This window comes from Balaenoptera borealis (assembly GCF_965194805.1).
Source record: "Balaenoptera borealis genome assembly, chromosome: 9".
Taxonomy (NCBI): domain Eukaryota; kingdom Metazoa; phylum Chordata; class Mammalia; order Artiodactyla; family Balaenopteridae; genus Balaenoptera; species Balaenoptera borealis.
In genome coordinates, this window is record NC_138873.1 from 30,837,902 (window position 1) to 30,861,599 (window position 23,698).

Below are 23,698 nucleotides of genomic sequence, written 5' to 3' on the forward strand. Positions count from 1 at the left end.
TGAAGTAAGTCAGCCAGAGAAAGACAAATATCATATGATATCTCTTATATGTGGAATCTAAAAAATGATACAAAAGAACAGAACAGAAATAGACTCACAAACATAGAAAACAAACTTGTGGTTACCAAAGGGGAAAGGGGGTGGGGGAGGGATAAATTAGGAGTTTGGGACTAAAATATAAACACTGCTATATATAAAACAGATAAGCAACAAGGACCTACTGTATAGCACAAGGAACTATACTCAATATCTTGTAATAACCTATACTGGAAAAGAATCTAAGAAAGAATATATATAACTGAATCACTTTGCTGTACACCTGAAACTAAACACAACATTGTAAATGAACTATATTTCAATGAACATTGATTAAAAAAAGAGAAACGGTTAATTTTCTCTGGTGGATTTCCCAGGAGATGGGTGGGTCAGGCGAAGTCACAAAGAGAGGATGACATTTGAGCTAATGCTTGAAAATGATTGCGTTCACCAGACTGGTGGCGCTGTGTTTATTTCAGATTGTACCCAAGTTTATGTACGACACAGTGACTTTTTTACAGCTGTGGAATGCATATAACTCAAAATTAATTATTGCCCATCTCTGTTCTTAAGTCTTCTGGTTGCCTTTACTACTCTAGTCATGGTACTCAGATCCATCCCTTTCTTAAGGCCTCCCCTCCCTCACTCTACTCCTTTATTTTTTGGCCCAACACCTTATAGTGTCTTTCAAGTTAACCCTCCATGATCCACTCACCTCTGAGCCTCCTCTTATCTCCAAAGGACTCATTGATACACAGCAATCAACAAAGATCCACCTAACGACCTCATCATATAGCAGAGCCTTTAAAACATCACCCTCCACACCCCATGCCCCTGCAACAACTTCTGTACGTGGAAGGGACCAGAATAGAAATTTATTTTTTAACTATTAATTATCCAAACAACTACTCTACCCCCTAGAAAGTAGAAATCACCACAGTCAGTTTTCATTTTTAATCATTTTCATTCCTGTGAATTATACTTGACGCCCGACCTCACACTTTTCTAGGTATTTTTATACTGGTATCACCTGTTCTTGTTTATTTGTAACTCATTGTATCACATACCACGTTATATCACATCTCTATAATATATCATTATATCACATCCCTACAATAAGACATAAATGCAATTACTGCGTACCCTGCCTGATCATCACGTGCTAGTCAGATATGATTATACTGCCAAGCTCCCAATTTTCTTAAACAGATAAACTAAAAAGGCAGTGGAGTCTCTTGGGCTAATATGTTGTAGACTATCAAGACCAGTCTTGACTCTCAGAATCAGTGACAATAAGGTAAGTCAGCTAACAGTAGGGAACATAAGTGGTTTGAAGGTATTGAAGTCGTTTAATAGTTTATCGTTGGTCAAGTTAGTTACAACAAATTCTGCTGTTGCCTTTGTTCTTTAGAGAGGCTGAACTGAAGAGAGCCAATTGTTTTTCAATTCTAAGAAGAAGCAGGCCAAGTACATTTTTAGGGCGTCTGCATTTTCTGAACTTCTCCTGAATTTTTCTCTTTGAAGGGAGAAAATATTGCTTTCTGAGAAAAGGTATGTTCTTGGAGCAACTGCTGAAAGCTAAAAATAGTGGGAATTGAACATAAGAATGCCTGGAGGGAAGAAAGCCAAACTGTAGATTTTGGTTACTATATTTGACTTAAAACATCCCTTCCAAAAGGAAGAAAACAAAATTCTCATAAGTTATATTAAAATTCCAACTGATATTATTTGAAAAGCAGCTATCTTATATGATTGAGATTTATTTCCCTTAAAATAACTCATTTTGTTTCATTTATTTTTCTGAGAACTCAGTATTAATTCAATTGGCATAGCATACTAGACATTATTGGTTGGATAACTAAATTTAGTTTTGTACAGGTAATCATAGAATAAAAATCAGAATGTTCTACCTCAAAGTATAGATTAACTTTCTCCACAATTTTTAAGAATGCCAGGTTTCCTTTCAGTTTATAAATGTCATTCTTTTCATAAAGCACATAAAACTTCAAATGAAAAATTAAGACTTGCTTACTGAAAATGGCTAATGATTTATCTGAATCCAGTGCCTTGCCCCTTTGGAACTTACTATTTGGGTATTAAAGAGAGAATAATAACACTTTTATGTATCTGCTGGGAGACAACATCTGTGAAGCCATATATTTATTGATGAATCCAGAGCAAGCTTTTGTTTTTAATCTTTTATCTAAGCCCATACACTTTAATTTTGACAGTTAAGTGACACTGTGACAACATTCTAGCTCCGAATTTATTTTCAGGCTAATCCAGTGGATGCCATTAATCTTTGTACAGTAGCAATAACATTGGCAGTTCTTCTACCTTTCCTTGTTGATAGCTTCTGAGCTCAACGATGCATTTTCTTTGCTATGGAAACAAATAACATGAGGGTCCAAGGAAATGAAGCATGATAATTGTCCCAGGAGTTCAAAATTTATTGCATGTTGATGGACCTTTTATCTATGTCATTGACTGAGATAATTCAGTAAAGTCCTCGTTCATGCTCTTAATCCTTTCCTACCCAGCACCCACTCAATCATTTGAGCCGTTTTATTTTTTGAAAACATATAACATTTCAATTTTGGAAGAGACATCAAAGTTGCTGCTAAATATAATATTAGGTATGACTATTACACTGGTAAAGAGCCATGTGAGAAATTCTTGGTGTAGCAGGGATTGATAACGTACTCAGAACGCTGGGCCTCAGGTAGAGTAAAAAGTCCATTTGTAAAGTATCCAATAAACTAGCTCAGGGAGTTGTGGGTATTTAAAGTATGGCTTCATACACAGAATAAATGCTTTTGGGCAATCTCTAAATAATGTGGATATAAATATTGTCAAAGGCCTAATTAATTTTCTTGAGCAATCTCAATTTCAGTGATAGAGTTGCACATTGAAACACACCATACTCCTCATTTATTAAAATAACTCTTGTGATCGTATATCAGGTGCAGTGTCTATTATCTAAGGAGATAAAAAAATATCTGATTCTCATTACATTCCTGTGAAAGAGGCAGATGACATACACCATTACCTTATTTTAACTAAAAGATTAACATTACCATTAATTCATTGAATACACATTAACTGAGCACCTAACAGGTGTCAGAGAAATTCCAGATGTTGGAGATATACATTTACAGCCCCTGTTTTGAGGAGAGCTAAAAATCTGTGCAGAGTCTAGTGTGGAGATTATAACATGATAAACCAGGGTTAGATGCAGCCAGCTAAAATGTTTTGATCTGTATAGATTTTAAAAAATATATTGATATAGCTAAAATAGCTACTTTTCTCTCCAAATCTGGATGTTTAGGCTTTTATTTAAAACCTAACATTGGGCTACTGCCTAGGGGAGACATCTGTTCTTTAGTTCCTACCACTTCCTGGCAAATACACGAGCCCACTTCCTTAATTTGTATGTAGTAGTAACGCAAGGGAGTGAATGTGAGAATCTGTAACGCTTGACAATTCAAAGTGAGAAGTTATAGGGAGTAGAGTAAGCAGAATTTCAGGATGGCCTCCACAACCCTCACCCCCTGATACTGTTCCTGTGATTATGTCTTGTTATATGACAAAGGGGAGAGTGTCCAGATAGGGCTAGTCTAATCACATAAGCCCTTGAAAAACAGTTTTCTCTGCCTGGGAGCAGAAGAGAAAGTCAGAAAGATTTAAAGAATGAGAAGCACTCAACTCACCCATGAGAAGGACTGGACGACTGGCCACTGCTGGTTGCAGATGGAACGGCAGAGCTGAGGACTGCCTCTAGAAGCTGCAAGTGACTCCCAGCTATCAGCCAGCAAGAGAATGATGGCCTCTATCCTGCAACTGTAAGCAACTAAATTCAGCCAACAACTTCAATGAGTTTGGATGGCGATTCTTCACCCAGAATCTCCAGAAAGAACCAGCCCAGCAAGTACCTTGATTTCAGCCTTGCGAGACCCTGAGCTGAGAATTCAGATGAGCTCACTGAGACTTTTGACCTACAGAACAGTGGGATAATAGATGGGTTTTGTTATAAGGCAATAAGTTTGTGGTCAAGTGTTGTAACAGTAATGGAAAAACCAATCCAGGTGAGGAAATAGCTAAAGTCAACTTGGGTGACTAGAAACATATGACTATCATTAAGTGAGATAGTGAACATAAGAGATGGAATCAGATCAAAAGAAAAAGCATGGTTGATTTTAGTTTTGGAATCAGATCCTTGAATGGGCCATGCAGTTTTATTCACTCATTCTTTTATTCATTCAGAAGTATTTACGGTGCATATACTAGGCATTAGGCTTGGTTTTGAAGATATTTCTAAAATTGACCTGCATCCAAGTTCTGGCACATACTAAGCACTCAATATTATATTGAATTGAGTTGAATTGCATTAAATGCCTTTGAGAAGACTGAGCGTGGTGGCTTAAAATTCTTAAGTTATATAGTGAATAAATGTCTGTATCTTCACAACCCCTAACCCCCCACTCCCACCATGCTGCTTTTATCACTTCTTATTATCCTTGTTGTATATTTTTTACCTTGTTTACTCCTGAACACAGAAACACCATAGTTTAATTTTTTACTCTCAATTTAGGCATTATACTGTATGTATGTTTGAAAATTGCAAACAGAATTCTTAAAATTTGCCATTGAATCAGTGGGCTGGACAGACTGGGTTCTCTCGTCTGCAGGTTGTTCCTCTGCCTGAAATACACAGCAGATAGCAGGCCGTGGATTCTGTCCCCTAACTTGCCATCATGATGCATCCACCGAGGTGCATCAAGCTGGTCAGGAGAGGATCCCAGGCAATGCTACAATTTGTTTTGTTTTGGGTATTTTCATTGCAAAAATCTTCAACAACTGTAAAGTTACAGGCTCTTTGCAAGACTTTCCTTGGGGTTCTATTTCAGATTTACTATAAATTTAGTCTTGTTATGGTGAAAGATACCAGATCTCTTGAGCTTTGCTTGAATCATGAATTTCACTAGCCATTATCTACATCAAAACTAATAAGGAGCATCCAATCAAAATCTCGGAAAAAAGGCACAGTCATTTGTTCCTGCCTTCCTGATCTTCTTATCTTACTCCAGCTGGTCTTAAATCTTTTGGTACCAATATTTTTATCAGACTGTTTTGATCCGAATGGAATTTTTTAAAAAGGATAAAAGGAAAATTTTAGTTCCTAAAATTTGACTTAATCCAATTAGAGCAAGAAATAGAAAGAGACAAAAGAGATTTTAAAATATATGCATAAACAACCTCACTGTAAAATATAATTATTAAGTAGCTTTAAAAGTACTGAGAGGGCTTCCCTGGTGGCGCAGTGGCTGAGAATCTGCCTGCCAATGCAGGGGACACGGGTTCGAGCCCTGGTCTGGGAGGATCCCACATGCCGCGAAGCAACTAGGCCCGTGAGCCACAATTACTGAGCCTGCGCGCCTGGAGTCTGTGCTCCGCAACAAGAGAGGCCGCGATAGTGAGACGCCCACGCACCGCGATGAAGAGTGGCCCCCGCTTGCCGCAACTAGAGAAAGCCGTCGCACAGAAACGAAGACCCAACACAGCCATAAATAAATAAATAAATTAAAAAAAAAAAAGTACTGAGAATTAGCAGTGTTTTAAAAATTAATATAGAATGCTTATAAGTAATAATAAAAAGGTATGAAGATTTTATAAATTAATAGGCTTCTGTAATCATGTTGAATAATATATGAAGAAGAAGTATATAATTATAGATATCTTAAAGCCATTTACAAACAAAGGTTTATTGAAAGAAAAACTAAGACTCTCTCAACATCTTCACAACAGCCTTCTTCCCATTCGCCTCTTCAGAAAAGACTTCTCAATTAACTGTGCAAAACATTAACCTTCCCCAACCCCGTGTCCTATATTCTAGACTCTATCATATTATTCCATTTTATCTTCTCCATAAATTAGCAATCATGGAAAAGGTTACATTTATGCTTCTGTTGTAGTGTTTCCTGTCAGTGCTCTCCAACTCCCAAATAGAATATGAACTGCTTGAAGAAGTTCTTCCTTTCCACATTTATATCACCAATATCTAATACTTAGTAGGTACTGAAAATTATTTGTGCACGGATTAACTTGCTTTTCAAATATGGTAAATAATTTTGCCATAAACATATAAAAAGATGGTAAAATTAGAAATAGATACAAGCACTAAGATATAGTTCTTTAATCTCTGTTTTGATGTAGTAGAAAAAGCAGTAGATTTAGAATATGTATAACTGGTTTTGTTATGGTGAAAGATGTATTCCATCCATCCAAGAAACATGTATTGAGAACTAGTCACGTGCAGACACTCTTCCCTTTCTTTCATTTACTCATTTAATTTACAATCTGGTTGAACATTTTTATTTTCTGTAAAATAATGACAATGATCCCCAACTACTTCTCCCATGAAGTCTATGTGAAAGTGCTTTGAAAACTGTTGAGGTACCCTACAATAGTAAGATATTATTATTATGACTAACATATTATCACTAGAAATGAGCACATTCATATAAATGAGGGCCAGAAATTCATGGACTTGTATTCAAATCTTTCTACAGCTCGCATGTATGTTCAGACAAATGGAGGGTAAAGATAAATTTCTACGCAATTTTTTCATGAAAGAACAAATCATATACTATGTAATGGATAACAACACATTTGTTCATTCATTTTAAAATTCATTTATTTGACGAACAATTATTGTACCAATACTACATGCAAAACACTATGCTAGGCACCTGATGTGAAATGAACTGTTTAAAGAAGGCAATTTAAGGATAAGCCGGTGTTATTCCAAATCTTTAAAAGATCAGTTGATCAAATGATTTCAAATATTTTCATATTCCTAATCATTTAAATAAAGTCTGGATTATTGTCTTGTTCCCACTTTCAACCCAGGATTCTAGCATCATGTAATGCTGATGGTAGGTAACATTTTTAGAATGTACTGCTGTACTTGCATTATACCATTTAAAACTTGCAACAAATCCAAAGGATAAATGTTCTCATTTCATATGTTGGCAACAATGTGTCTGAGGCCACATACTTAGCCACTAGTTTGTACTACTTATGCTTTGTTCTCTGAATGCCCGGATACCCCATTTCATATACCAATTAGTGGCTCAGTAATGTGATATGTCAGGGGTAATTGCTCTCCTGACTGAGCCCAGGTCCTAACTTGTGTGTGTAGATCACAGAAACATACAGTAACTAGAATTCTGTAAACACAGGCAGCTTTCCATCTTGTGTTTCCCATATACCACATTTTGGCAGCATAAAAAAGTGGATCCATTATGTGTGGAAAATATAATAATACCTCCGAAAAGCTGGGGAATGTTTCAAAGCTTGCCAAGCCAAAGCCTGCAGCAAACGCTTCTTTGACTTCACACAACTGAGGATGTCCCAGCATGTCTGCCTCTCATGTGTTCAACAAGAGTGACAGTACCTTCTATGCTGGGGAAGCATGCTGGATTCCAGACAGCAATGGGTCTTCCTCCTCACTTCCTCCTCAAGTGCAGATGCAAAAGTCATTTGAAAAATAGTAAGAGTGTCCTAGTTTTAATGAGAGAACCATTACAGGAAGGAAATTCTCCTTAGCTCAATATGATAAAAATCAGATGTGATGTTTTTCTATTTACAGAAGTAGAACTTCCATTGAAATCCTTGCCTGAGAGAGATTAGAACAGACAACGGCTACACAGAAGTTTGGCTTTGCTGGAACTGAGATATGCAAGAGGGATGTTACCCATCGGCTGCCTCATTTGAAGGCTGCACCAGAGGTTCCTTGTGCAAACTGGAGGACCATGTCTACAGCTGCTACACGTCCAAGAGTAAAACAGCTTCAGAATTCACCTAATTAACGTTTAGTGTAACAATCTGCTGAAATCTGTTTCTGTGATTGGCAAGAAATCCAAAACTAGCCCTTGTTTCTTTTTTTTTAAATTTAAGTATAGTTGATTTACAGTATTGTGTTAGTTTCAGATGTACAGCAAAGTGATTCGGTTGTATGTATATATGTATATATATCATTTTCAGATTATTTTCTATTATAGGTTATTATACAATAGTGAATATTATTCCCTGTATTATACAGTAAATCCTTGTTGCTTGTCTATTTTATATACAGTAGTGTGTATCTGTTAATCCTATACTCCTAATTTATCCTCCCCCTTTCCCCTTTGGTCACCATAAGTTTGTTTTCTATGTCTCTGAGTCTGTTTCTGTTTTGTAAATAGATTCATTTGTATTATTTTTTAGATTCCACATACAAGTGATATCATACAATATTTGTCTTTTTTTTTTTTTTATAGCTACTTTTATTTTATTTATTTATTTATTTATTTTTTGGCTGTATTGGGTCTTCGGTTCATGCGAGGGCTTTCTCTAGTTGCGGCAAGCGGGGGCCACCCTTCATCGCGGTGCGGGGACCGCTCTTCATCGCGGTGCGCGGGCCTCTCACTATCGCGGCCCCTCCCGTTGCGGGGCACAGGCTCCAGACGCGCAGGCTCAGCAGTTGTGGCTCACGGGCCCAGCCGCTCCGCGGCATGTGGGATCCTCCCAGACCAGGGCTCGAACCCGCGTCCCCTGCATTAGCAGGCAGACTCTCAACCACTGCGCCACCAGGGAAGCCCCCAATATTTGTCTTTATCTGACTTACTTCACTTAGTAGGATAATCTCTAGGTCCATCCTGTTGCTGCAAAAGGCAATATTTCACTCTTTTTTATGGCTGAGTAATATTCCATTGTGTATATATATCAAACTTTAAGAAGAATATATAAAAGGCCTTGGCTCTTTATTCATGGAGTTATCTAAAACTGTGGGCAAGGAGGTTTGATGTACATCCAATTATGATTAGATCTTCCCCTTCTTCTACATAGAATTCTATATATTGCATGCAGCCTAGAACAATGCATCCAGATAAGTCTAGATTTAGAGGGGGACCACTGCTGTCACTGTCCTGTTTAGCTTCACTGGCATTATTTCAACATGGCCCGAATCTCCTTCTCTGTTGTAGGAAGGTCCAATGAGCTGGAGATCAGAGATTCTTGGCTCTTGTCCCACACGGCTACCAATAAGCCATGTAGGACCTTGGTTATGTCTCTTCATTTCTCCAGCCAATGAATGAGAGTTTGGAAATTTCTTTCTAAATCTAAAACCCTCTCTTTGTTATTTTCTTTTAAGTCAACATTTCTTTTCATCCACGGACACGTCCATGACTGTAGCTATTTGTTCACATCCCTTCTATCTTGAACAATCCAAACACTCTAATGAGGCTTCTTCAGATTCAACCATTCTCTTGTATGGAAGCTTTAGGCTTTAAGTAGGACACACCATGTATTTTCCAAGTTACTGAACTTTGGGAACAAAGGAGGGTCTGAGAGATATCAATAATTTGTAGAGGTTTTATTGGAAGGGAGGGGAATAATAGCAGTCTATGATTGTTGTAGTCTATTTGAGGAGGGCTTTGCTTAGGAAAGCAGAAGTGCAGCCAATTATCTTGTGCTTCTCAGTGACGTGTGAGAATGAAGTTCTGAAACCCTAAACAGAGCTCACCAAGACCAGAATATGATTCTCTCTCTACATCCTTCCTGACATTAAAATTTTATTTATTATTATTATTTCATATATTTCATATTACTATTGCTTCATTGTTTCAGCGGTAATTCTGCTTTTTTTCAACTGAAAAAAGAAGCTTACACCATAAAAGTTCATTGCTAATCAGTAGCACAAAACTAAGAATACACAAATAAGAATGGTGATAAAGGATCCTTAACAACAACTTATGCTACTAGAGTACAAAATAGTATATGTTACACTATTTAACAGTATGAAACCAATTTCTAGTTATCTTAATGTTTTTTTCTTTTTTAAAGCTTATTTATTTAGAAAAGGAAGAGCTAGGTGAAACCTTTGGGAATACTTCTGAGTAAAAGAAACAAGAACACACTTTTTAAAACGTTTTTAGGTGTTGCCAGAAGGTGGTGTAAAGAGTCCAGTCTAGCTTGGTCGTCTTGCAGCAAGGAGAGGCTAAGGGAGGTTAGAGGGGGAAAGAGTCCCCCTCAGAGGAGGTAAAGCAGGGAAGTGGAGCAGCTGGAACTGGGGGTGCTGGTGTTGGAGTGGGCGGGGGGAAGTGGTGGTAAGTTTATTTGCAAATCGGGAAACTTGGGTCCTGCCTGTAGTACTTTCTCCCGAGGCTGAGTTCCTCCCTCTCCTCAGGACAGTCATGCTTCTCTTCAGGTCACCTCCTCCTAACTAACATGAACCTCTCTTTTTCTTTCTAAACCTCCCTCAAAGACGATTTTTGTCTTTAGAAGTGACCACACAATATATATACCCTATGGAGCACAACTTTTCTTCTTTAGTCATAACACATTTTTGAGTGGAGTCCATGAATATTTTCATAGACTATGAACTGTCCGGTACTGTAACCTATGAACAATGATCCAAAGAGACTAGTTACCACTGATCAGGTGTTATGCCTTTAATCCACATTCCTCCCTTCTTCACTTGAGGGAACTGGGAGAGTATGTGAAAGGGTAGTTATATCAGAGAGATGTTCCACATGCTTCAGCTTGACGTTGTTGGAAGAGCATCCAAGTGTTTCAACATGTTCCATCTGGGCTGTCAACTCACATTGCCAGAGCAGGGCAACCCCGGAGGAAGTCAACCTGGAGGATCCCCTGTGGGGTATTGGTTTTCCTTTTCCCAGCAAAAGGTCTGGGCATGAGAGTAAAGTCCTGTTGCTATTACTGAGTCGCATTCTTTGAGGTGGTTGGTTTTTCTACTGATGTGCATAGCTGAGATTTAGCAGCCCAAAAAAGCACTTGGAAAATTTTATTTTTCTGGTAAACATTACTCACTCTCAAGGCAAGTGTTCCTCTGTGAGATTATTATTAATTGGGGATATTCCTCAAGGAGTAATTGATATATGACTTTTGAGTGAAAGAGCTGCCTGATATATACATATATGTCTATTCTCAGTTCAAAACTAGTATTTGATCGGTCTTGGGCGCTTTAGGTCCTGGCGATCAATACAGTGGTTCTTGCTCTCTTCTGAGCTTTTTTCCATAACTGCAATGGCAGGTACAGCAAGATAAGCACCAAAAGAAAAGCAGATCAACTTTCCCCTGGTATTTTAAAGACAGGGTCTGTTACATTTGGAAAATGTCTTTGCAGGAAGTGGAATTAAAGATGGATCATGGATATGGAGCACCTGTAGTGACTCAATTAAACACCAAGTATCTACAGTTCCGTTTGGCCACAACAATGTTAATAAAAGCCAACATTCACTGAATGCTTAGTATGTGCTAAGCATGGCGCTATGGATGCCACATATTTACTCTTCACGATAGCCCCTTAGTTAGGCACTTTCATTACCTTTATTTTATAAGAAAACAATCGTGGCACAGAAAAGTTAAACAACCTGCCTAAAGTCACACAGCTGATAAGTGGTTGAGAAAGGATATGCAAGCTGCCAGGCCAGGTTACAGAGCCCAGTCTCTTACCCACCACATGGTACAAGCTGTTTTGAACTCTACAGATGAACATAATAGTACAGGAATGAGAGAAATGAGCTCACTGCTTTAGTACCTGGTCTGTTAAGGAACCCATCTACTTGGCAACCTTATATATTTGGAGTATAATTGCAAACCAGGAATAAAAAAAATACAGCAGCTGCGAGCTGCTAAAAACACACTCAATCAAGGTACTAAGGCACAGTTACAGGATCCTTGGGAGGGCATAGCTGGCCCTCACTTCAACTGTATTTACTATTATCACACATACATCACAATTATTACCATATCACACAACTTATTTATGGTTACTATAGATATAAATGGTTTCCAAATCCAAGGCAATTCAGATCTGCAGTCGTTGACTTCTATATTCACAGAAGAGAGTGAGTCCACAGGAAATGATGAGAAAAGAGCTAAATGGAAAAAGAAACCATGTTTATAAGTTTAGTGCAAGGGTCCAAATCCTGATCAATTTTAATAAACCCCAGAACGATTATATCCTTGTAACAGAGCTCATTAAGAAATGTCCATGTGGGGCTTCCCTGGTGGGGCAGTGGTTGAGGGTCCGCCTGCCAATGCAGGGGACACGGGTTCGAGCCCTGGTCTGGGACGATCCCACATGCTGCGGAGCAACTAGGCCCGTGAGCCACAGCTGCTGAGCCTGTGTGTCTGGAGCCTGTGCTCTGCAACAAGAGAGGCCGCGATAGTGAGAGGCCCGCGCACCGCGATGAGGAGTGGCCCCCGCTCGCCGCAACTGGAGAAAGTCCTCGCACAGAAACGGAGACCCAACACAGCCAAAAATTAAATAAATAAATAAATTTAAAAAAAGAAATGTCCATGTGGGTGATACTAAGTGATGAAGAAAATCTCAAATGACATTTTATTACTGGTTCAAGAAGAAGAAAACACAAAAAGCTGTTGAGAAAGACTTCCATTCAAATTAGTTACTTTTGAAACTGACACATAATACTTCAGGGAGTAAATACCCTACTAGAACCAAAGTACATCTATCTACAGCAACGTTCCCTGCAGGGTCCATGTGGTTAAGGTTGATTGCATTTTTCACTTCTGTAAGATAGCAAACCTCCTGAAACAAAGGTCCTGAGCATCATGACCTTGCACGGGTAGAGTTGGTGCCTGCTGGGCACGGAGAGCCATCTCACAGCGTGGGGCTGCCAGCAGGAAGAGACCTTTTAGGGTAAGACCAGCTTTGAAGATCCGGTCAGGAGGCGGGGCTGATGGGAGGTGGCATTTCTGTCTACAGGACTTCAAAGTAGTTTATTTACCATGATAGATGTAAAAAAAAAAAAAAAATGAACATGATTCACATATTAGCAAACAAATGTGCATAACTTATTCTTTGGTTTAGGGCTCAGAGTTCAGACCTGTCTTGCCGACACCTGATAAAGTTTTCATTAAAATGCTGACTGTCTTAATAACGGACTAGAGGTCTCAGCCTGAGAAGCAAAAATATACAAGCACCTTTCTCTTCATGACTTTCAAAACCGCTATCCTGGGCTTCCCTGGTGGCGCAGTGGTTGGGAGTCTGCCTGCCAATGCAGGGGACACGGGTTCGAGCCCTGGTCTGGGAAGATCCCACATGCTGCGGAGCAGCTAGGCCCGTGAGCCACAATTGCTGAGCCTGCGCGTCTGGAGCCTGTGCTCCGCAACAAGAGAGGCCGCGATAGTGAGAGGCCCGTGCACCGCGATGAAGAGTGGCCCCCGCTTGCCGCAACTGGAGAAAGCCCTCGCACAGAAACGAAGACCCAACAAAGCCATAAAAAAAAAAAAAAAAAAAAGAATACCTACAGTGTTTAGTACAGTTCCTAGTGCCACTAAAACATTAAAAAAAAAAAAAAAAAAAAAAACCCCAAAAAACCGCTATCCTAGTATAGAACTGACGGTTTTAGTAGTGTATCTACTGTTACATAGGAAGCAAACATGTGAAAAACATTCCCTTAATATTCAGCTTTATTTCACATACTCTGAACCCTCAGGTTTTGGAAAATGAGCACTTCTTTACAAACAGCATCAATTACATCAAAATACCCATCAAAAATCTGTTTTCTTCTGCTTTTTTCTATCATAACTCTCCAGTTAAAAAAAAAACCACAACAGTTAAATGATGTCACCCTGGGAGCTTATGTGGTAAAATTAGAATTAGGAAGAAACTTCTTATTAATATATTTGTTTTTATGTGACAACCAGAAAACTTTGCTGTTAAGTTGAGTATTAAGTCTAGAATACATAGAAGGTTTTTCTTCTCTGGAGACGGGAAAGATGTCAACAAACACTAAGGCCCTACTGTAGATCCTACTATATATACATCCCTACACCATGCACAGAGAATACACTAGTGAGGAAAAGAGAAAAGGTGTAGTTTCAGAGTCCAATGAGTCAGATACGTGTTTAACTGCTTAACAACACAGGAAGTATCCTACAGGTACCCTACTGCTAGGAAAGAAGGAGCTCAGGTACATGGAGAGGAAGCAAGTGGCTCTCTGGGCAGGAAGTGGGGAGGGAGGGGAACAAGGGGACAATGGGAGGGGAGGGTGATATAGAAGTTAAGATCCCCAGTTCTGAATTCAGCCAACAGACCTGGATTGTAAACCTAGCCCTACGACTTCCTAGTAAGGGAACCTTAGGCAAATTGTTTATCTTCTCTTTGCCTTTTCTGTAACATGGGAATAATAACAGGACCTTCCTCCTTGGGTTGTTTTGAGCATTAAATGAGACCATGCATAGAAAATGAGAGCTCAGTACCAGCATAGAGTTGCCCCTAATAAATGTCAGTCAAAAATAAAGAAAGAAGAGGGCTATTCCAGTCGAGGAAGAGACACTTGAGTTTGGTTGAAGAATGGCTAGGTGGACAAGGGTGAAGACAGAGGAGCACAAAGTAGAAAATTACACGGGAGGGAATTGTTTGGAAAAAAGCAAAGAGTATATAGGGATCCGAGTAGATCCTGCATGGGGTGAGGAGTAACAGGGTGGGAGTGAGTGAATAACACCAGTGAAAGTGAAAGTTTGGTTCATTGCCACCCCCAGTGACAATTAAGAGGGGGGAAAATATCAAATAAAAGTTATGGTCTTCATTAGGTGCCTGAGCGCCTAGCATTCTCTGGGCATAAAACAGATGTTTATATTAACTATGAATTGGCTTTATTTAAATATAGCGGCTATAAATCTCAGGCTACCACTCAGGCTGCATCCTATCTGACCTATCACCAGCATTTGACATGAATGATCATCCTTTTAGACTTTCTTCAGTTGGGTTCCAGGATACTGCACATTCTTGGTTTTCTTATTATTACACTGTTACTTGTGTCTGATTCTCATTATATTCAACAAGCTAGAGACAAAGAAATACTGGCATCTCTCCCGTTGGGGAAGAATCTACCATACAAATCACCATGGAATTTGGACACTTTCTCCTCTTCTCTGCAGAACCTCTCTAATGAACCACCTACACACAGCTCTCTCCTGTCCTGCTGGCTACTCTACCTGCCCTACTCCATCCACTCATTGTCTGACTTTCTTGCCTCTTATCCCATGTACTCTGGACCATCATGTCTCTTCTTTCTTGCAGTCTTCTGTAATACCAAAACAAGCCATATAAGATGTAATTTAATAAAATCAAAAGGATTACAGGATGAAGACATCCCATGGAGCATAGATGCAGAATGACTTCCCATGGTGTTGGCTTCTCACGCTCGGTCAATGTACTTGGGAAACTAGTACTTGTCCATAGCAGGGACCTAATCTCAGCAATCTGCCACAACTCTGCCTGGTCTTTCTCTCCCCTCATGAAGTCACTTCCTGGAATATCAGAAGATTTATAAATCTATGTTTTTTAAGTCTGTGGTATTCTGCAATAGCAGCCTGGATTTCCACCTTCCAAGGTCACTCCAACCTCTGCATCTGCCTCCCTTCTCCCTCTCTAACTTTGACCCTCTTGCTCTCTTTTATGAGTCTCGTGATTACATTGGGTCCACCAGGATAATCTCCCCATCTCAAGATCTTTAACTTAGTCATACCCACGAAGTCCTTTTTTTGTCATATAAAGTAGCATATCCGAATTCTGGGGACTGGAACATGGACATATTTTTTAGGAGGAGTTATTCTAGCTACCACAGTGTCTTAGTGTGAGACACTGAAGTTTAATATTCAGTAGACCCAGACTATCTGACCCTGAAACCATGAGGAAGCTTCCGCTTTCCATAGTTAACATTTTCCTGAGCAGCAACTATGTACCAAGCTCTACAGGATCTGTTGGGAATGTAAAACAATAACAACAGCAAAACAGTAATAATAACAAATATCACAACTACCCATATGTGAAGTACTTTTATGTATCAAGCAGTTGAGATAAATTATCTCTAAATTTCACAAGAATTCTGAAAGATTTTATTTCCATTTTACCTACAATTGCAGAAACCAAGGCTCAAAATGGGTGAAACATCAAGAACTGGAATTTGAACATGGATTTTCTCACTACAAAATGTAAGCCTTTGAACTAAAATACATTGCCTTTCCCCCCACTTTTTCCATCAGGATACCTTAGGGCTTTTCCTATGTCCATATCGATAAAGAACTACTTTCATCCATTCATTCATTCATCAACTCACTGTGTATGAAGAGGTGCGTTCAATAGGTCTGACCCCTGCTCTCAGGTGAGTTACAGTCTAGTCTAGCCTGAATATGAATTTTATTACAGAAACATAATTCTCTTTTCTTTGTCCTTTTTAAAAAATTTGTTAGAAGATTAAAACAATTTTTTTTTTACTTTCTTGTGAGATTTGAATATTAAAATCTTTTTGTCCTGAAGGAAAGAACGGGTTTTTAATTGCTGATGAGTCAGTTTCTGATTATACTGTGGCATAAAATCTATTTTTCAAATAATATTTGAGGTCAGAGGTAGTGATTCGGAAAAGAAGGAGATAAGGAGTTTTCTTTTGAACTGGAAAGAGTTATACCTGGAGAGATGAGATGGGGATAGTTCAGCAAGATGTGTCTGTGCAAAACAATTAGAATCTCATTACGATGGAATTTCCTCTTGACCCAGTGGGTGGGGACTTTGTAAGGGAATTAGTTTGCTTTGTAGATAATAGAGAAATAAATTATTTCTTGAGCCTAGGATTTATAACTGCTATATTTAAAGAAAGTTAACCGATATTTATTAAGGATCTTATATGGGCTCAGAACAGTCCTAGGCACTTTGACATAATTAAGCTCATAATTCAGTTTCTTTTACTTGATCTTTGAAATTCTAGATAGAAGTTGAGAGTGGTAATGCACCCAACTCTGATCTCACTTCAGTTGGAATTTTGCTTCTTGCTTATGTTAAAAAAAATTGTGTCTGAATGTCTGAAATATACAATTGAGAAAAATTATTTTCCAATGAACCAAGTTCATTGGAGTGTTATTTATTTCTCATTGGCTAATATGTGTCATTGAAAGAGATTGTACGTTCTGGGGAACAGAGCCAAATACGTTAGAAGAGGTTTGTTAAAGTTGGGGTTTGGATATTAACAGATGTTATGGGTTGAGTTATGTCCCCCGCAGAATTAACTCTTAACCCCCAGTACCTCAGAATGTGACCCTTATTTGGAAATAGGGTCCTTTACAGAAGTACGCAAGGTCATTAGGGTGAGTCCTAATCCAATATAACTGATGTCCTTATAAGAAGAGGAAGTTTGGAGACAGACACACACACACACACACCCAGAGAACTCCACGTGAATATCAAGGCAGAGAGATTGAAGTGATGTGTTTAAAAGAAAGGAATGCCAAGGATTCCTGACAAACCACCAGAAGAGGAGGGAGACAAGGAACAGATTCTTTCTTACAGCCCTCAGAAGGAACCAACCCATCTGTCACCTTGATCTTGGACTTCTAGCTCCAGAACTGTGACACACTAAATTTCTGTTGTTTAGGGCATTCAGCCTGTGGTACTTTGTTAACAGCAGCCCTCAGAAACTGATACAATAGCTGAACTTTTTAAGGAAGAAGTATTTGATTTAACAAAATCCCAATAAATCTCCACAACCCGGCTCCAAATCATTTTATTCAGGTATCTAAAAACTCTCTCTTCCTTTTCTGTCAATTTTATTTTTTATTATTACCATCCCATTCAGTGGCAAAACTCTAGACCTTGGATTTTCTGATGTAAGTCAATGGTGGTATACAAAGCCACTGATTGTTCTCTGTGTAATACTAAAATCACTTTATAATGCTGTAATGGTTTTGGTGATAAAATCCTTGGGGCTTAGGCAATCTATAGCAACTGAAAAACATTAACACATGTAAATAGATTGTATCTTTAAAAAGGCTACCGGCAAGACAAATGGTAATTGGGCTGTTAAAATTCAGAGCAACTAAAATTTTATACTTGATTCATAGATTAATATAATGATGCCACTATTTCCTTTACAAAGCAATTTATTGTTCTATTGAAGTAACCAAAGCCTTATGACCTTAAGAAAGGAAATATAGATTAGAGCAATTCATTTTTTTGGTATGAGAGGATTCTGTTCATCCATGAATAAACTATTAATGGTATATAAATAAGATTTTCTAAATCTTGCTTGTAGAAACTGTTTGTGCCATTCTACTTAATTTCTGAAGATAATTTGACTTTTTGGATGGTATCCAAGATATATGGTATGGAGGACAAAGGAGCTTCTAAAATGCAAAAGTTAAACTTAAAATACATTTTTCATTTCTGATTTATGTAACATAATCAGACTGAAGGTAGGTGCAAGAAAAATATAAAGATGAATAAGACACTCCCTAGTTTTAGAAACTTGTGGTTTATTGGAAGAGATGAACAATTGTGACCAGAATTACAACTCAGAAATCAATGCTACAGTGGGGCTGCAAATAGATGTGTGAGGGTCTCTGAAATCATTGTTCAGCTCATGACAAACTCAGTGGTCTTCCTTTTAGCTTGGAGGATGCCCTGTGAATGATAACAGCCTGTAGACAACTGTCTGTGTCCCTAGTCCGAGGAAATTTGAGTAGGATCTACAGTTCTCATAAAGTGTGTCAAAGACTGAATTATGTGTTTCCTTCTAATTCTGCTCTTGCAATGGTTTCTCTTAGTCTCACTGATTCTTCTTAGAAGGCCAGAAGGACAGGTAGGTCAAGATATTCAAGCTGGTGATTGGTTCAAACTTGGCAACAGGAACAGGCAACAGTCAACAGGCAACAGGCAACAGGCAACAGTCCTTCCAGAAAGGACTATACTGGTTAAGGAGATTCTTTACTACAGTATTGAGAAGAGAAATCTAAACTCTGTGTGAACTTAGAGGTTAACTGTTGTCACACGTGATTGTGATATTGAAGACTTTTGTGTCACGCTCTTTACCATTTCAGCTTTGATACATACATGAAACCAAACCTTCTCCTCCTTTTCCTACAATTTCTTCACCTGTTGTTCATGCCACAGAACTGGAAGTCATTCTAATTTCTTCTTTTCCTTGGGTGTTTCTGTTGCAAAACAGTTCTCTGTGGGTGTCTTGCATTTCTGCAAATCTTGCAAGCCAGGCATTGAGTGCCCACTGTTCAAGATTGTCTTTACAAGAATGTTTGTAGAGTGAAGAGTCTTGAAAGACAGAAGTAGTGTCTCTCTCTGGCACAACATGCAGATTTGCTCATAGTCTTAGAAGATATAGATAGCATCTTCCTCTAGAGAAAAAGGCAAGCATGCTTAATGCTCATGATAAAAATTTTAGGCTCTCTAAATGCAGGGTTCTTTACCAGTAATGTAATCTGTTGTGTGTGCAAGTGACATCTGGTCCTTCTTTATGTCACCCTATGGACATGGAGGCTCAGGGTACTGGCACAAAAATGCAGATACTCTGACTACTGTTATTGCTATGAGGATTAAACTCTCCTTTGTCTCTGACACAGGAGACTGTGTCTGCTCTCAGCATCCATGAAACTATGGCAGGTTAAATTGTTAGCTTGGAAGTAGTGTAAAATTTCTGACCTTTTACAATTCTTTTTTTTTTTAATTAATTAATTTTATTTTATTTAGTTTTGGCTGTGTTGGGTCTTCATTGTGGTGTGCAGGCTTCTCATTGCGGTGGCTTCTCTTGTTGCGGAGCACAGGCTCTAGGCGTGCAGGCTTCAGTAGTTGTGGCTCGTGGGCTCAGTAGTTGTGGTTTGCAGGCTCTAGAGCACAGGCTCAGCAGTTGTGGCGCATGGGCTTAGTTGCTCCACGGCATGTGGGATCTTCCCAGACCAGGGCTCGAACCCATGTCCCCTGCATGGGCAGGCAGATTCTTAACCACTGCACCACCAAGGAAGCCCTACAACTCTTGACATTTCCCTCACTCAGATACCTACCCTTTCCCCAAATTGGGCACTGAACTTTATAGCATATTCCCCTTCAAGGCTGTAGAGTTCTTCCTTTTATTTGAAACCCAATTTTGTAGCTACTTAATATCCTCCCTCAGTCTTCTCTTACCCCTCTCTTCTTAATCAGTCCTCAATATTACAGCCAGAATGATCTTTCTAAAATGATAACTGTAGATCATTCTTCTGATAAAATCTTGCATTGGCTTCCCAAGGAAGGTGATGATGTCAGGATACTTGCAAATCCCACAGAATGGCATCAAAGAGTTTTCATGAATCATGAAAAATGAGTACACTATTCCACCTTAACTCTGGGTGTCCCCAAAGTAATACTATACTCCAATCTTAGCACACTATGGGTTCTGCAAATTCCTAATACTCTTTTATATGTATGCATGCCTTTGCACATGCTGGAACAACCCACCACACTCCTTACCCCATGCTGGCCTGGGAAATCTTATCCATCAGTTGGGAGTCAACCAAAGTTTTCTTCTACAGAGAAACTTTTTCGCAGACCCTACTTCCCAATACAACATAGATATATACCTCTTATTTCTATAGCACCTTAAGCACATCTCCAAATTTATATTTATAGCATTGTATCGTAATTGTTGGTTTGCTCACCTGTATTATCTACTAAGGAAGAAAGCCATATCTTGTATCCCTTGAGCAGCACACAGTTCCCAGAAAATGTAGGTGCTCATTAATCCTTTTTAGATACACAACTGAGTATACAATTGATGAGTGAAGCAGAATATAGATTTTTTCTAGAAAGAGACACATACCCAAGTTACTAATATGAAGGTGATTGATGAAGTTATCTTTTGTATATGTAGATCAACCTTCCACTACTTGTTGTTTCTGATAATACTGACACATTATCCATAGACAAGAGTTATAAATATCATCAATGAATTGGCCATTCAATAATTTCTTGGCCTCTGTTGACACAGCTGCCCTTGGTCTGTGTTATTAACTTTATGCCAGTCAGTTTGAAAACACTCAAAACAGCGATTGAAACAACTCCACATGAATGAACCCAAGTTTAATAGTAAAAACAGGATTTTCCTGAGTTGCATTGAGGGAAACCTGAGAACTGCATCTGGGAAATGTATGATAAAAACACCCTGATCCTGCTCCTGTTTACCCTCGGAAAGAAGGAACATTCTGTGGCTGCTTCCTAGTGGATTTAAATACATCTGTTTGCTTCCTTCCCAAAGTTGACCTTACGTTCCCAGTTAAGGCAAATCAAAGGAAGCAGGAGGATATCTTATTTGGGGTAGGACGGCCACGTAAGGAGAGGCGAGAACAAGAAACCAGCGGAACACCCTGTGCCCTTCCTTTACCTCTCTCTCCTGTGTTATGTTTTCATAGCCTCTCAGTTTCAGTTCACTGGCAGCCCCAGGAAGGAAAGCCAAGTGGGAAGATGAGACTGGGTGAAGAACTCTGAAAAGCAAAACACCCTGGGCTCACTGTTTAACCTAGGAGGCAACTCCACTCCCAAAGGCCAGCTCATCTCAGGTATCAGCCCACAGGCACGGATTGGATGGTACCTTCCAAGCTTGGGCACTAGGATGAACCTGTGATGGGTCAGTGTCACCTCATCAAAGTGAGAGGAAAGGGGCTGTTAGGAGTCACTCCAAGGAGAGAGAACCAACCAAGATTCCTACCTGAAAGTAAAACCCTGTTCTCTGGAGCAGGGGTGGACATGGGGACAGATACTTCCTCTGTAAGACAGCTTTGAAGTCATCCCTTAGTAAACATTCTTCCTCTCCAGGCTGTGCACACACACTGGGCTACCACCCACAATTCTACCTCTACCACCCAGAAGAAAGCCCCCGGGGGAATGGCTTTCCCTCACGCTGGGGATGAAGAGGAGGACAGTGGGGATGCCCATGACCTTCTGGTGTTGGTTTCCCACTGCCACAGAGCACTGGTGTTGCAAGGGTCTGCACTGAGTTTGAACTGGCATATTTCTAAAGCCTTTTTTTTTTTTTAATGAAATATTTATGACAGGAAATCAGGTTAGACATTCCTGAAGCTAGCAAGAGCTTATGAACATACTGTCCTATCCTACCTGAGAAAAGTAAATGCAGTTAATTTTTTGAAGGAAGACCCAAATACCTCATTCCTTTACATTTAACCTGAGCCACTGGAGGAATGCAAACACTGATTCGGAGCCAGGCCTCCGGTAAAGGATTACCAGATGCGGGCTACACAAGGAAATTCCTCCCGGCCGCCAGAATTTATACTGCAGAGCGAGCTATGAAAAGAAAGTTTGTGCCTGGTTATGAATATGGATAAAATACATCACTCATGGTCATGGAATGGCAGGCAAAATTGAAAACACATATTTTGGATCACAGAATATTTTCAAAAATATATTTAAAAGAAAATAAACACAGATTGTGTGTGTTCATTTATGGCTTGAAGTACCTTTGGGGAAAAGAGACATCAACAACTTCTCTTTCCAAACCATTTGCTTTTCCTTGTGCTTTTTAGCACAGAGCTGGACCCTCCGGAAAGGAACAGGGGTCTCGCAGAGTGCATGGTAAGTAGTTTTAGTGGCAGGCATTATATGCCTTTCCTGTAGAAGACAAGGAGCTGAGTCTTTGAGTGTGTCCAGAAAGGACTATGTGGCTTGGGGAGATGTGTTCAGCTCATTCCTATTAGTATTAGTTTACTTCCCCTTCAGTCTCAGAAGGATTTTGGTGGCTTCTGCATTTTATGCTTTCATCTTTGTCTTTGTTAGATTATTCATGACCATCAACAGTGTATCTATGTTGTTAAGGATCCAGATGAAAACTGAAAATTTGCCACTCATGTCACACAGAGAAGTCTGGCCTCTAGCAAAATGAAGAAAGAGGAAGAGTGGCTGTTCTACCCATCCCACTTTGACAGCTACTCTCCCTCTCTTCCTGCGGGAGACCCAGTCTGCTAATGGTATCTGTACGTGCCCAGAGAATCACTCATTTACATACCACCCAAAGACGACCTCTCTGGATTGGATAGCATACTTAATTTTCCCCTTCTCTCATTTATTCTCCTTCCCTCCAGCTAAATTTACCTGCTCTCTTTCCCGTCACCTTGAGACCCTGAGATCCACTGTGGGATAGCTAATTTACCTGCTAATACAATGAGTTATTCTTTGGTTGATTCCAGGTAACATATTTCCATTTAATATGAACACTAACATTTTCATTTCCTCTCCTGCTCACTACTTCATCCCGAGAAACACCGACTCAGAGCATTTAGCTGCAGCCCTATGAACTACAGGACATACCGCTGTCCTTGATTGTATCATGCACTGACCTGGTACCTAAGGAACGGTAATCCATTGTTTGACAATCACCACCCTATGACATCACCTGATACAAGACTCTGCCCAATTAGAGATGTATTGTGCCAATTTTATTATTGCTCAGCAATTTAGAATAAGAAGTCCACCAATTGTTATCACCTGAATTTGCAAGGTCATAATGTGGAACATGGTTAATGGCTCAGGTAGGAAGATCCAGGACGCAAGTTCAGTTCGAATGAGATCAGCTACACTTTGTTTTCTGGTTTTCATTTTCCTGATACCCTGTCCCCATAATGGAGCTTTCTTTGCAAGCAAGACAGAATTGATGAGAACAATGAACATCTCCTGCGCTGGGCCTTCATCCCAGGAAGGGGTCTTCCTTGTTCATGCCAACCTTTGGTTCTGCTGCCACAGAAAGTGTCAAAAGATTACGTAAGAGTTCTTCGAATAATTGAGTCAGGGGAAAATATTGTG

At 39.4% G+C, this 23,698-nt stretch overlaps 1 protein-coding gene across 4 annotated transcripts in view; it reads right to left on the minus strand.

The window, feature by feature from the left end:
- LOC309635344 (uncharacterized protein) overlaps positions 1-23,698 on the minus strand; it is a 334,869-nt gene that overhangs the window by 23,628 nt on the left and 287,543 nt on the right. The window contains exons 5-6 of one of the 4 annotated variants that reach the window (XR_014248775.1): positions 3,969-4,031; positions 3,747-3,876 (exon numbers count right to left, since the gene is read on the minus strand). The exons of 1 other annotated variant lie outside the window; for it this stretch is intronic. The gene's annotated coding sequence lies outside the window, so the exon portion shown is untranslated. Of the gene's footprint in view, positions 1-3,746; positions 3,877-3,968; positions 4,032-8,687; positions 11,979-23,698 lie in introns of those variants that run through there. 2 more of the 4 variants (XR_014248774.1, XR_014248776.1) reach the window with 2 other exon arrangements.